Genomic DNA, 11,628 nt, shown 5'->3' with positions numbered 1-11,628 from the left:
ACAAAGAACTCTAAAAGGTAAGTCCTTCACTGCAGCTGGCGTTTTTCTGGCAGCCTGCTATCACGCATCAACTCCGCTCAAGAAGGAGCACAGCACAGACTAAGGGGCAGATTTACAAGCCCCTTGCCTCATTTACGCCGCCGTTTAGCGGCGGCGTAAATCCTTCGCCATGGTGCGGGGTACTTACAACGTGATGCATCTGGGGGATGCGTCACATTGTAAAGCCCTGCGCCACATGTAGCCCTGCGCAGGAGGGGGGGCGTTCTGGCGCAGGAACGCCTCCTAAAAGTGGCTGAGTGAAATCTACACTCAGTGACTTTTAGGCCCATGCTGCATCAAAACCCTGCGCCTGCCTGAAGCAGGCGTAAGGATTGACGCAGCATTAACAAGATAGGGCCCCCCAGACCATTGCTGGAGCTGTGTCGCGGTTGCTACGCAACTCCAGCAATGCGCCACTTTTACGGCACAGATGCGTCACGCATCTGTGCCGTTTTTGCCCCATGGTGCGCCGCATTGTAAATGCGGCGAATCCATGGTGGCGGAGCTGTGGCACACAATAACTGGCCCATCCCTGCTGATATGCAGGGATGCGTCCGTTATTGTAAATCTGTCCCTCTGTGCTCATTCATTACTTGGCCTCTCGCTGACACTTAGCTGATCAACTCAACAGAGCGGGCTCGACTCTGGGATTGAGTCCGATGTTGCACAAGAGAGCAGTGAATAACTCTAAATGAAATGATCCCGCATCTGCCGCAGATCAGTGAGCTTGCTTTCCTATGAAGGTTGATCAAAGACTTGTTACTTAAAGGCTGTCAGACAGGTCTGTTTATGATGAGGGAGTGCTAAGAGACTGTCAGTGTGCCTGGGGAGCTCTTCAGTCTCCTCGGTCGCAGTTCCTGACCCTACTCACTTAGGCGCTTACCTCCTTTGAGGGGTCCCCTTGTAGGTGGGTGTCCGATCTGCTATGGGCCAGCGAGAAATTAACTGCTAGACGCCACTTACGATGACTGAAGTGCTGTGCTCTAACTAGTCAGTAAGAGATGCTAAGGCTGATTATGGGGAGATGGGGAGCAGTGTTCATAAGTGATGAGGAAGGGGGTGCATATCTGATCAGGTAGTGGTGGAAGTCGCTGCTAGAGTACAGTGTACATGAAATGAGTGTACAACTCCTTATTTACTATCGAGAGACTACTAACAAAAGCAAATTTTAGCAGAGGACACAGTGTCCTACTAATATAATCAGTGCAAATCCATAAGTGACTAAATATGTTGTGGTCTTTGCGTCCAGTACCACACGCGCACTTGTGCGGGTGCCACCGGAGAACATTAATGAGCTAGTGCTCGGAAGGCATTGCAACGGTCATGAGTGGAAAAATAAATCAGATTAAAAGAAAAAAAGTAAGTGTTTCATCTGATCTATTAGAGTAAACGAAAAAAAAATAGAAAAGCACAATTTTATTAAACGAGCTGCAGATGCCGGGGATTGAACCCAGGACCTCTTACATGCGCTCTATCACTGAGCTACATCCCCAGATAGATAACTGTCCTTCTACCATTTCCTTGAAGACAGAGGGCATACATGCTCGTCAGTGTTTGACGTAGTATGCATCGAAAGTGAATTCTAACGTAAAATGTGTACGATAGTACCAACCCCTACATTTTTATGTGGTCTCACCGCATGTTCTGAGTTTGTTTTTGACTGTATTTTTGTGCACTGCCTCTCAATTTCCATATTTTTGGGGTTTCTGTATTTTTAGAGATTTTGGAATAAAAAAAAAATATAGAAACTGAGTTGTCTAATATTATTGTGTGAGTGATCGAGAAATGGTGAAACCAGACATGGTAGTGTCTTTTTATCCGGCCAGCGATCGTTATTCAATTCTACTAATTTCTTTAGCCATTATCAGCTCCAATTCAGCTGTATGGATATCAGTTTCGGTCTATACATCTATGAATGTTATTATTATCAATAATACATTCAGTAATAATAATATATGGCTATGGGCTATGTAGAACGTCACCCAGAAATATACATAAATTATCATCCATTTTACGTAGCAAAAGAAGCGGAGATGCCAGGGAATCGAACCCGGGGCTTCATGCATGCTCCGCATGCACTCTACCACTGAGCTACAGCCCCTTAGATGAATAGTGGTTGTACCGGAAGAGGATCATCTGTCTCACCCACATCTTCCGCTGTGAGTGGCGTGAAAGATTGTAAGTGATGGTCATCGTGCCCTCACAGAGGCCCCTCACTGCCAACAGCATTTCCACGCACTTTATCTCTTTTTAATTGTAACACAAACAACTATTTAGCAAACAGCATGCAGTGTGCTGGGCCATTTTGGGAAACTTAGCAAAATATTTTAAATGTGAAAGCACTGTTTATCTCTTTCCAATTTCGACGCCTCATCAAGGGTAGTAAGCGTTATATAAATGCAATTATTAATGCATGCTTGCTACAGTGCTTGTTATTAAACCTAATGTTTTCAAAATGTTCAGCCATTTATTGTTTTTGTATGTTTTATCATCACCGCATTCATGTGTCTTCGCAAATTAGATGAACAAAGGTATACCACAATGGTCTAGTTTGATTACTCGCTGTGTCCTCATATATATCTTGGAAAATGCAATTTTCTCTGGAGTAGCTCTTTTGTCGATGACGTAATATGTAAATATTCCACTTTATAGACAGGCATTCATTGGACTCCTTATTTTCTTACAAATCGGCTCCTACGATTGACGAGAATAGCTCACACCATTGACCATATTATCAATGCAATAAAATACGGAGAGAAAAGGAATATACTTTGCTATGGTATACCAAATATTTGTCTAGAAGGAGTGTAGTTGCCAGTACGTGCAACATAAGAGAGAGCTATTAACAGTTGACCAAAAATAAATAAAGTTAAGTTTAAAATGGAAATCAGCAAAATATTTCCCCCGTGATTATATTTGGTTCTGCTCATGTCTCCCCTTTAATCATTGTTTGATTCAAGGTCGGCAGCCGACTGAAGTTATCTCTAAATCTTTCATTGATTTTCTCAGATGTTTTTCTCTGCTGTGGCTAATCTAGCCAATTACACCCCTAGCAGCTCAGCAGGCATGCTGAATCAGTGATGCCCTTGTTGAATTGCATTCCCAGCTCGCTGTTTATCACAGCGCTGCACCAATCCTCAGAGACGCTTTCTGATTCCAGAGCTGAAGTTGCATTCCTGTAACATCTGTTACTGGGTAGGAACCACATATGGAATCGTACGGAGACCTCACTGTCGAAGCTTAATCACACCCATTTTAGCAGGCTGTCAGGAAACCCCAATTGCAGGACACTGTCAAAGAAAGCACAAACCTGCCGTTAAGACGGAAAACATTATACTATTGTGAACTATCTCGGAGGCATCCTTAATACAGCGCACAAGTAAAACAAGGCGAGGAGGGAGAAGAGGGGGGCCACGCCCCCAACCACAACCGGAGCTTACATTTGCCGGCAGGGTCTCACACGTCACTCAGGGAGGGGTAAACAACAGATGGCACACTGCAGGCAATTAAGTGCCAGGAAGCGGAGGAAAACTGTAGTTAGGCGCCGCTGCCTCGGGACTACAAGGAAGTTACCATCGGAGCAACAGCCAACAGAAAGCAAGAAAACAACAGCAATGCCAGATTTAAACCAATCGCAAGGGGCAGGAGAAATCACACAAACTTGAAGCCAACATAGAGATTACTTTAAGTCTCGCTGAGACAGCGCATGCAGCGCATGCGCTGCCTAACACGAGACCTAAAAATGGCACGAGCACCCCGGTGTTACGTTTTCAATTATATATTGAATTTTAAAAACAGTTTGAGCATGTGCCTTTTTAAAAAATGGACTAACAGCGCCACCATTCGGTAGACTGTTAAACCTATGACCCACCCCGGAGAAACGAGTCCGAACTTCATCCATTCGCAGTTGTTCTGATAATTTAGCCACCTTTTTCAGTGTACAATAATATGCATGAACAAAACCTCTGTTAACCGTGGTAGCAATGTGCAAAATGCTGCCTCTTCCTCTATTCTCTCCTCTCACTACCTTCAGCCTTCACTGAGTTTGCTCTCCCCTCCCCCCAAATGTTACATTTGATCAATCTTGGGAAGTCGGGGTCCTCTTGTGACCCTTGCCCTCTCTATATTTAAACTGGTCACGATTACAATTGCCCCTATTCTCAGTAAAATACTACCCCCATACATTGACAATGCTCTCATCCCAGAATTGCGATTCTCCTATTTACATGACTAGAGAATCTGAGACCATAACAATCAGCCTCTTTTAAATGCAATGTAGAGCAGGATAAGATGCGAAGAGTCACAGTCCAAAAAACAGCATAGAGTTCCATGGGATTATCAACAAATGAATAAAAGAAGAACGATGGGAGAGCCAGAGTTGAAATCTTCTGAGGCAAAGATTATGATTGATTATCTGAAAAAGAAAGAGCAGTACAAGTAACTCCAGAGTAATAAATGCTAAATTGAGGAGGCAAGAAAAGAAGTTAGACAAGGTATAACAATTTCATCATGAGAGAGTCAAAAAGTAAAATACCTTAAAATATATAAGAGTAAACAGTAAACATTAGTACTGTAAGTTAAATGTCTTAAGATTTAGACAATAAAGGGAAAGGGAGGGAGGGATAATGTTAGCCTCCGTGTCTTTAATGAAATCCAGATTCTCTAGTCATGTAAATAGGAGAATCGCAATTTCATTACAAGACCGGAGGCTACATTATGCATGTTGGTAGCTTTGTAAGACCACATCAGACATATGCAAAACTGGTTTACAATAATGCATAGCAAAGGTAGTAGCATTAGACCAGTCGGCAGCTTTAAGGATGTCATCCAACTTACCTCCAGACCAGAAGGACTTACTGGCCATAGCACCTCTGATAGAATTAGCTTTAAAGATATTTAAATCAACACCAGCCAAGTTCATAGCAATTTTAACCCACCTAGAAATGGAGGCAGAAGTAATAACTTTGTGAGGTTTAACAAAGGAGATAAGTAGCTGATTTACATCAGGGGAACGTAGAGGGTTCATTCTAGTGTCGTATTCTTTCATGCACTCCACAACACAAAGTTTTTTGCAAAGGTCAAAGCGAGGATAGAAAATAGAATCAGACATAGTTTTGGTTCTTCTAAATAAATCGAATTTGACTCCAAACATGATGTAGGATCTATTGGAGATTTCAAGTGCTTTAACGTCTGAAACTCTCTGACAAGAAATGAGACAGAGTAAGTTGGCCAGCTTGATGGATAGGTTTTTTCTATTCAAAAGAGAGTTATCAGGCCAGTTAGAAAAGAGATCGAGGATCAAATTAACGTCCCATAGAGACTGATATCTAGGTTTAGGAGGTCTCCTGAGTCTAATACTTTTACGTTCGAATTGTTCCACAAGGAAATTAACTATGTCAACGATAGGTGCTTCCATGGAATCCAGATTCCTTTCCAACCACCAACGTACCCAAAATTTCCAGATGTTATTAAATCGGTAGTGTGTGCCTGGTGCCCAAGATTCTCTGAGGAGAGTTGAAGCTGTTGACGAAAGGCCTGCAAGATCATTGGATCTCCTGACACTCTCCAGGCAAGAAGGTTCAAATTCCCTGAATGAACAAGAGGGTGAATTCTCCCGTCTACGTCTGTAAGAAGATCGACTAGGGATGAAATCAAGAAGGGGAGATCGCAAGCTAGTTCCAGGGTGGTTGGAAACCAAGCCTGAGATGGCCAGAAAGGAGTGACTAGGACAATTGAGCAACGTTGATGTCTCACTTTCTGAAGAACTCTCTGAATCATTGCGAACAGGGGAAAGGCATAAGCTTTCTTCCCTGACCAGCACTGAAGGAAAGAGTTTACTGCTAGAGCACCCGGGTCTGGCATCCAGCTGTAATAGTCTTCTAGTTGGCAAGTTCATCTGCTGGCAAAAAGATCTATTTTCATTGGCCCCCAAAATTTGTTGAGAGAATTGAAGACAGACGTTGAGTTTCCAGTCGCTGTGGTCCAAAAGGAACCTTGATTTCCAGTCCGCCGAAATATTTGATTTCCCTGGAAGGTATTCGGCTTTCAGAGAAATCTTGTGTTCCAGACAGAACATCCAGAGTTTTCTAGCTAGATTGGACAGGTCTACAGATCTGGTTCCACCTAGGCGATTTATATATGCAACTGCGGACATATTGTCCATTTTCAAAATGACAGATCTCCCTTGAAGGGAGTGCTTGAAGCTCATTAGAGCATATAGGCCGGCGGTCAGTTCTAAGACGTTTATGTGGTGTTCGGATTCTTCCTGAGACCAAACACCCCCTGTGTTCTGATCTAAGAGGCAGGCTCCCCAACCATGAAGGCTTGCATCGGATTCTAAAACGAATTCTGGTGCTGAACCAAAAATTGCTTTTCCGTTCCAAGCATCCAGGTTCTCTAACCACCAAGTCAATTCTATTCTTGCTTCGGGATCCAGGGAAATGCGATCCCCGTACCATAGGCCTGAGCGAAGGGCTCTTGCTTTTATTCTCTGAAGAGCACGATAATTTAGGGGGCCAGGAAAGATAGCTTGGATGGAGGAAGAAAGTAGGCCTAGTAGTCTGGCTAGTTCCCTCAAGGATAAGTTCTCCAATTTCAACACGTGCCTTATCTCCTTTCTGATTTTTGTTATTTTCTTTGGGGGAAGGAGGAGAAGACATTTTGTGGTGTCTACTGTGAATCCTAAAAATTCCATGGTCCTGGAAGGGGATAGTATGGATTTCTCTTTGTTTATGATAAAGCCTAGACTCTCCAACAAGTTTATTACAGTTTCCAGGTCTTGGATTATCTGAGAGTGGTCTTGTGAAAGAATAAGGATGTCGTCTAGATAAATTATCATACGGATCCCTTTTTCCCTCAAAGAAGATGCTACTGATCTCATTATTTTGGTGAAACACCATGGTGCGGAGGAAAGCCCAAAGGGAAGAGCCTGGAATTGAAAAAGGTGGTTTTTCCATATAAATTGGAGAAAGGGTTGGTGGGCTTGGGCCATAGGGATGGTAAAATAGGCGTCCTTTAGGTCTAGTTTGACTAGCCAGTCTTTTTCTTCCATCTTGAAGTGTCTGTAGACTAGATATTTGTTGAGCTCCCTTAGGTTTATGACAGGTCTCCACCCTTTGTCTTTTTTCTCTACGAGGAAGAGAGTACTTATGAACCTTAGGTTCTCTATTGGAACCTCTATGATTGCCCCTTTCTGAGGCATTGAAGAAATCTCTCCCACTATTATTTTTTCCTGATCTAAGGTGAGAGGGATATCTCTCGGGAAAGAAGTTTGATAGGGGGTTTCTATGAAGTCTATCATAAATCCCCTTACTGTATTGAGAACCCAAGGGTCCTGAGTAATCAATTTCCAATTCTGAAAAAAGAATCTTAGTCTGCCTCCTACTTTCGGGGAAGAAGAAAGAGGGGGAGGGGGAAGGATTGTACTCACTTTGGGCAAAGTTGGTGTTGGGTGCGCCACGTGATCTGAAGTTTCGAGAGCGAAATCCTCTTCCTCTTTGTGGGTAGAATTCAGGGGTACTAGAGGGTTGTGAGCCTCTTCCGCCGTAACCTCTGTATCTGGAGTAGGGCCTGCGATTGAAGCGGCCGGAAGAAAGGCCCCTTCTTCCGGCCCTGCCAAAAAGATTGTTGGTGTTGAAGACCTTCTTCATGTTTTGATGTGCTTTGTCCAGGGCCGTAAAGGTAGATACGTATTTGCCAAGTGTCTTGATAAGATCTTCACCAAAAAGGAGTCCTTTAGGATTGGTAGAGGGCTCTTTGATAGCCAGATCGCTCAATTTAGGAGAGATTTTTGTAAGAACTACTCTTCTCCTTTCCGAATTGAGGCTAGCGTTGGCATTGCCCAAAAGAATCAAGGCTCTCTGACTCAGACCTCTAATTACTTCGGTATTGAGGGGTGTTCCATTTATATGGCTATGTTCTGCTGTATCAATGATCCTGGCTAGTGGGCCTAGGATATCAAGGACACGGTCTTGGCAAGTTTTTAGTGACCTCTCCATACCTTTTCTCGGGTCTCTTCCGAGTTTAAAGAGATATTTAATAAGTTCAGGGTCAAGGTTTGGGGTTTGGCATACTTTTTCATCTATGGAAGGTCTTGAGCATTCGGCTCTTAGAAGATTTCTGGTATCTCTCTCAAGGGGGTACCTTTACCATTTTTTAATAAATTTGCTGACATGTTCATGGGGAAACCACTCCGAGCTCCTAGGGTGTTTTATATTCAATGGTGAGAACATTTCTCCACCTAGAGGGTCTATGATAAGAGAAGAAGAAGAGGGAAGCTCACTTTCGCAAGGATGAGAATCAAATTCATGATCGTCTTCATCCAGATCTAGGACGTATTCATCTGGTACGTCAGAGGCATTGTCATCAAAGATATCGTCTTCGAATTGAAAATTAATATCATGAGCACTTTGATAGTTTGTGCCGCTAGGGACACCCTGATAGTTTGTGCCGCTGAGGACACCATTAAAAGTCGTGCCGCTAAGGACACCCGTATTGTTTGAGGTGCGGTGACCTCCCGTGAAACTTGAGGTGCTAGGACCTCCCGTGCTCTTGGGGATTGTATAGAGGATATTCTTAGTTTTTTTATGTCTTTTCCCCCTGATTTTGTTGAGATCTTCGTTACATGTGGTATGTTGGTTTTCGATAAAGTCATCTTGGTCAGAGGGAAGTGATCTTTTAGAAGTCACGACCTTGGATAAAGTCTCCAACATACAGGATCTCATTTCTTTATGTATAAGATTTTTAAATGCCCCATTATCCATGTTAGGTATTGGCGCACTGGCCTCATCTGATTCAATGTCAGACATATTGAAATATATATTATTTGAAGTCTTTTTTTTTTTTTTTGGGTTATAAATATTAAGAATTGTGATGCTCCCTCTTATCTTTTCTCTTTTTTTTTTTTTAATTTATACAATTTAAGGAGTGGTCATATAAATAAGGTAAGTCAGAAGAAATATATAAATATATATAAACATATAAATTTAAAATTAACTCACTATATACATAAATATAGAGATATGTCACATAAGGTTATGTGAATATTGATATTCTGTATGCTATTTAGCATAAAATATAGACCAGTAGCTTCTTTTTAGGGAAGAGTGATATTCTGTATGCTATTTAGCATAAAATATAGACCAACAGCTTCTAATTAGGGAAGAGTGGGTGAAAAGCGGAGAAAATCAGCTGATCGCCGGTCGAGCAACTGTCAAATTGCTCGAGCGAACGATTCAGCAGTCTCCGTGGTGCAATGGTGAGGAAAGCACCTTGGCAACACGGGAGCGCTGCGCGCTCGTTGCCAGGGTGCACTCCTCTAATTGCCCAAATGCCGAGGTGAAGGTAAAAGAATGCCGTCACGATCGCGACGGGAGCGGGAGAATGCCGCCCCTAGTACCGCACTTAGCTAAATAGCCTTGGAGCAAGTGGACAAGTGGAGACAGAGGTAAGGGGGGGGAGAGCCGTGAGCGGGGGATGCGGCTCTCCCCCCCAGTTCGTACACGTAGCGATGATAGTATTTTTCGTTGGGGAGTTAATAGCGGAGGCGAAGCGCCTCGGGGTGGGTAACTGGGCAAGAAAGTCGATCTCCGTAAATTGGAGATAGACTGAGGTAGTAGGGTTTGAGGGGGTTGATGCCCAAAAACAACCGGAAAAAGGTCAGAGACAAGAGGGAGAAAGCCCAACAGTATAATAAAGCTGATATACAAACTCTAAACAAGGATATACAATGTTAAATAAGGAGTAAAAATAAATCAACTTATCTGCTTGGAGCCGCATTTAAAAGAGGCTGATTGTTATGGTCTCATGCCTTTTACCTTATGTTAACGTTCTATTCTGGAACTTGTTCTTTATGATGTATGCGGCTGCTTGGTGACGCATTAAAAGTGATATGCATAATGTAGCCTCCGGTCTTGTAATGAAATCCTGAAAGCAAGCACGAGTAAAAACAATGTCGACCCCCAAAGTACTAGTTACCCACTGGCCCATATCACTGCTGCCAGCGCTGTCCGCATCCTCCTCAGCGATCCTCCCATCTCGGAGCTAGCCATAGCTTGGATCCCTCTCAGCTCACAGCGCAGAATCCATTCTTCTTACAGTGTCTCAACACTTGAACACTACTGGACTTGTCAGCAGCGTTCAGCACCAGATCACTTACCACCTTGGGACACGGATGCTGCTTAGCATTCCATGGCTTTGCGGTTGCCCTTTAATGGTCCTCGGCTCTTTGGTTAAGGCCTTGAGTAGAAATTGCAAAAGGCGTTTAAGGAACAGAAGCGCTCCTTTTTCTTCCTGAAGCAGCAGCGTCGCAAGGAGGCTTTCTTTTCCTTGGCAAAGTCTTTTTGTCAACCTTCTCGCCATCAGAGGAACACCTTCCGGAGCCAGATGCCCAGAGAGAAGTGTCTCCAGGGGTAGTTTCAGAAAGAGCCTCATCCGGATGCAGATCCTGGGAGTCAGCGTTCCTATTATGCGGCCTCACGGCCCTGCTGGCGATCTGCCAGAGGTGGGTGAGAGACTGCATAAATTCCAAGGGGCGTGGAAGCTCACAACTATGGACCAGTGGGTACTGTTGGTCCTGGAGCAGGATTACCAGCTCGAGTTCCTGTCCCCTCCGGAGTCTGGCATAGTTCGCAATCCTATTCCGCGCGATGTTCCCCGTCCGACGGCCTTGTTGGACGGGGTTCGGCTGTTGTTCTTGAAGAAGGAGATTGTCCCTGTTCCCCGGACAGAGTGGGGTCAGGGTACTTATTCAGTCATCTTTCTGGTGCCGAAGGTGACAGGGGTTTCCAGATTGTAATTAATCCCCGGCCCCTGGACGAGTTTGTGCTGAAGATCGCGTTCAAGATGGAAACCCTACAGCATGTGATCCCGTTGATTCAAGCTGGCTGTGTGATGACTACCTTGGATCTTCAGGGTGTGTACCTTCAGGTGCTGGTGGCATTGAGGTTCATGAGGTTTTCTCTGCTAGGTCATCATTAGCAGTTTTGTGTCCTCCCTTTCAGCCTGCGTTCCTCACCCAGGGTGTCTACCAAGGTGGTGGCTCCCCTGGTGGCTCTTCAGCATTTCCAGGGGGTTTCTGTGTTTCCGTACCTGGAAGACTGGCTGCTGCAGGCCCTCTCTGTCCTGGTGATGTCTCAACATTTATCTTAGACCATTTATAAGCTTGAGAGTTACAGCTTCCTGCTGAATTTTCTGAAATGCTCCCTTCAACCTGCCACCTGGTTGTTTATCGGTGCGGTCTTCGACTCTGTCCTGGGCAAGGTGTACCTGCCCCCTCTCGAATCCTACGTCTCCAGTCTTTTTTAGGGGCTCTTTTGTCTCGACCCTCAGCTTGCTGTGGCATTGGATGGACGTACAGGGGCACATGGGGGCCTCAGTGTTCACTGTGCCATGGGTCAGGTTGCATCTTCGCCCCTTGCTGTGGCATCTTCACCGCTTTGTTCATTTTCCTGTTCGAAATCTGTCCCTGGTGATCTCGGTCCTTCGGGATGTGGTGGCCAGCCTGCAGTGGTGGATGGACGCTTATAGCCTTTCCCGGGGTATGTGTTTGCATTCCGCTCCCCCGTTGGTTCTGACGATGGATGCCAGTGC

The sequence above is a fragment of the Triturus cristatus genome, chromosome 12 (assembly GCF_964204655.1).
Source record: "Triturus cristatus chromosome 12, aTriCri1.1, whole genome shotgun sequence".
Lineage (NCBI taxonomy): Eukaryota > Metazoa > Chordata > Amphibia > Caudata > Salamandridae > Triturus > Triturus cristatus.
The sequence above is the reverse complement of the archived record's forward strand: the minus strand, read 5'-3'. Positions refer to the sequence as shown.